At 38.1% G+C, this 4182-nt stretch overlaps 1 non-coding gene across 1 annotated transcript; it reads left to right on the plus strand.

Annotated features, from left to right (window-relative positions):
• The first annotated feature begins 3172 nt into the window (after window positions 1-3172).
• Window positions 3173-3244, plus strand: Trnap-agg. The gene has a single exon. It is a non-coding gene; the product is annotated as a tRNA-Pro (tRNA).
• The last annotated feature ends 938 nt before the right edge of the window (window positions 3245-4182 follow it).

Genomic DNA, 4182 nt, shown 5'->3' on the forward strand with positions numbered 1-4182 from the left:
TTTTTAGGGTACATCTGGTAATACAGATCTTTGTGAACAATGCTTCTAAAACTGCATGAAACAACTTGGTAATGAAATTAATTGGTAATTAAATAAAAATAAACTATAAAATCTTATCTTCAAAGTAAAAAAATATATATATTTTTTTAAAACATTCCTCCCTTACTCAGTTGTAGGCAAAAACTGGGATATAAATATTGAAACTTAAAGCGCCAACTCCCTTGGCAGTCGGCCATCAGTCTAATTGACTTCCTCTACGCAAAACATTCAGTCCCTCAATTGCTCCATATTTCATGACCAAAAATTAACCAATAAAACAAAACAAACAGCAGAAAAAAGGGAACAGATGAAAAAACATTGGAAATGATATCACAAAGCTCCCACACGCGGACAAAATGTACGACTTTTCCCAATAGCCCAAGCAATAACATATAAAAACCCAACCAACAACCAACAACAATAACAGTGGCAATTCTCCCCATTGCACAGCGTTACGTATACGCAGTGTGTGTGCTGGTGTTTGCTCGCCAACCTGAACATGTGTAGCTATCTGTAACTGCGGCACGGAGCGGGCTTGGGGATGTTAGGGGGCGGGGCAGGGACAACACATGCAAAACATAGCAATAGAAACAACAAAAAAAGCGAAACGCATGTTATGTCAGAGATATCGAAAGAGATAGGAAGTGATGTACAGGAAAAAAGTAAAAAATATCTTTAAGAATGATAAAATTTTCTAAAAAAATAGAGTTATTATATATTTAAAAAGATTTCATAAACTTTGAGCTGTAGTTCTTGTCCTTATATAGTATTTAATTTAATTTCTTTCTGTGCAAGAGGAAGATCGGAAGATATACGTTTCAAAATTTATTTATTTACATTGACATTTTGTGCTACTTGTGCACTTTTACCCTCGCAATACGCTCCTCAGCCCCTCTGCTCTTGGCCAAACTGTTCACTTGAAAAACTGCTAACAAAGCTCTAAGCGGTCCACTTTCTCCTCCCCTTTCTCTTTCTTTTTCTCCTGTGGCAGGACCCACTCCCCCGCTTTCAATTCTAGCAAGATACAGAAGCGACAATGTATAATATATTGACTCAACGGAAAATACGGACATTGTCATAGCGACCGGAAGAGGTAGGAGAATAAGCAAGAGGAAGGAAGGGGAAGTGGGCGATGGCGAGGGGAAGGACAAAGGAGACCCGAAGCGGAAGGAGATGGGTCAAGGGAGAGTTTATTTCCGCAATCGTAGTGGGCCAGAGGGCAGGTAGGTAGGTACTTCTACCCAAAGGATGCTGGGGAATTTATAGACTACGGCGGAAATGTTCAGGTATCAACGATTCGAGTGGGGCTTTATACCCATATAAATAATCGAATTAATTCCGAAAAGCCAAGAGATAAAATATTTGTTTAAAAAAATGGTAGAGAAATCTCTAACATTATTACTTTAGTTGCGAGAACAGTGGCTTTAAAAAATTGAAGTTTAAAGATAGCTTGAAAGTTACTTCTTATTTCTGTATATTTTTTTAAAAAGTATACTCATACTTCAGCTGCTTTCTTTATATTTATTTTAAGACAAATTTAATATTTCATTTCCCCCTGAATACCTATATAACATTTCCACTTTCCTCTCAGCCATCGACGGATCAACCCTTTTCTTTGACAAATTCCACCTGTTAGGTTCTTATCCCAGCGGATGAGTCCTGGAGAGGCTTCAATTGAACGTAACTACCGGCATTTTCCGATGGATGACATGGTAAGAAGGGCGGAAAATCGTTTTCCAGATCAGGTGGTGGGTGTGTGGGGGTGGGAAGGTCAACCGATTGAAGCGCACAACTGTTTGCAAATGCTAAACATGCCCGTATTTTGTATATGTATTTACAAATTTGATATTTACAAGCCCTTCGCCAGCAGCTAACCCCACTCGTTCCTCATATCCTTTTGCCAGGACCACCCCCATTGGCTTGTTCTTCTCGGCTAAGCAAGCTTCTTCGTTTGACGAGGCCAGCAACAAATATTCAAGAGTTCACTTAACAGTTTTATTTGTCTTTGGAAAACTTTTGTTTTCCCCTTTTTCCTCCGAACAAAGCCCCAGCACACATACCTACACTTGAATGATTTCGAAGACAGAAGTATGTGGGGAGTGGGCAGTGGGTGGTACTAACACTTAGAGTCAAAATAGTGGTAGTTTAATATTGTGAAAAATTAATTTTAAAAATTATAACAAAATAGCAAAAACTTGCATAGCACCAATCTTAGAAATATGTCTAAGATTTCTGAGATTTTAGATTTCAAAATGTGTCTGCTATTATCCTCAAGGCAAGTGTAGTCCTGGCATGTGGACAAAGGCGAGTGAAGCAAGGTGGCCAAGTCAAAGTCCTGCCGAGTCCCTGCCTCCTGCCAATATCCTGGTGCACTTGAACAATTTGTAACATGATAGACTGGAAGAAAAGGCAAACAAATCGTTAATGGGCACGTAAAATTGTGTGGGCCAAGTGGGTGTAGGGCCAAGTAGGTATGTGAGTGGTCAGTTTTGTTTATATTTTTCTTTGCTTTTGCATTGACTTTATTTCTCGGGTTCGAGGAAAAAACATTCCCCGGCTGTTTGTCTAAAATATTTGCAAGAAAATTGCAAACAAAAGACAACACAAAGCGGGCAGTGTCCAGTTGGTAGAAAAGTGTATCTGGGAAAGCGTCCCCCTCCTTTTGGGGAAAAACAATTTTATTACTTTTTTATTTGTAGTTTTTGTTCCGCTTTCCCAGTGGTTGTGCTTACTCTTTGTTTTAAGCGCTCTGATATTGAAAATCAAACAATGACGGCCACTGAAAGTTGATGAAGTTGAACTATATTTTATGGGCCACTCAAAAGGAACAGAGTACAAAAATACACACACAGAATATAAAACCTTATTGTATATACTATATACACATAAATAAATATAAAAATCAAACGAAAACAGTTTTTAAATTTATATGGTTCGTTGAGATCAGGTTTATGGCTTTCGAAACTAGTTTACCATCGAAATCGCTTAAAATATGCACGATAAAGCGAAACGCATACGAGCCACTGCCAGAGAGCTAAAAAAAGAAATCTTCCGACCAAGAGTGGTTGTAACTCGAAGACTGATAAGCGAGTTTCCAGTTCGAATTTCCATTTTAGCCTCCGTAGTTTCAACTGGCTCGTTGGTCTAGGGGTATGATTTCCGCTTAGGGTGCGGGAGGTCCCGGGTTCAAATCCCGGACGAGCCCAAGTGAATCTACTTTTTTTATTTATTTTAGATTTTTATTTAAAATTGATTATATTAGGCTGTCAAATTTATTTAATTTGCAATCGAGCAGAGCTTTCTGTTTGATCATTTTCGGAATTTCGAACAATAGTTTGGCCATTTTGGCGACACTCAATCGTGATTCAAACATTTCAATATTGCATTTTGACAAAAGCGGATATTTCCTATATCGTTTTGGCGAAATCATGCTATGCAAATTGAAAATTCCCGAAAAACAATCGCTGCCATGTTGGACTCCGCTCAACTGCTGATGAACATGAACTACATTTTATGCGGGATGGATCCAAAAAAACAATAACATCACCAGCAGGGGCAGAGGCAGAGGCGGAGGCACCAGCAACAACAAATCAAAATCAAACTCAAAGGCCGCCAACGCTGGGCCACAAAATATGACAAAATATGAATTGCACATTGCACAGTAAACAATAAATTTCCATGTGACCCGCACATGCAAAAATCCAATGGCAGAAACAACAATAGAGGGGAAATGAAAAATGATCGAATGGTAAATACACTAAAAACGGGAGATTTCAGGAAATTAATTCTAAAAATAGCTAACAGATAAGACTAGTTTATCAGCGAGAGTATGAAGGGAATTTATTTTGATTAGAAATATATAGTTCATATAATAATGCCAGAACACTTGGGTATATATATTTAAGACTATTTTTAGACATCTTTTAAGACTTCAGTCCAAAAGTATACCATAAATTTTATTTTATTTTCAAAGTTCTCTTCTGTTTAATTCTAAAAAACCTCAAGAGATGAATGTCTTGAATTGATTGTCTCTGAGGCCCCAAGGGTCTATGGCCATACCCCTGCGACCGCCTTTTTTAATTTTTTAGAAGGATATCCCTCTGTTTACATCGCAATTTCCAGACTCTCGCCTGCTCGTTATGA

This window comes from Drosophila ananassae, chromosome 2R, assembly GCF_017639315.1.
Source record: "Drosophila ananassae strain 14024-0371.13 chromosome 2R, ASM1763931v2, whole genome shotgun sequence".
Lineage (NCBI taxonomy): Eukaryota > Metazoa > Arthropoda > Insecta > Diptera > Drosophilidae > Drosophila > Drosophila ananassae.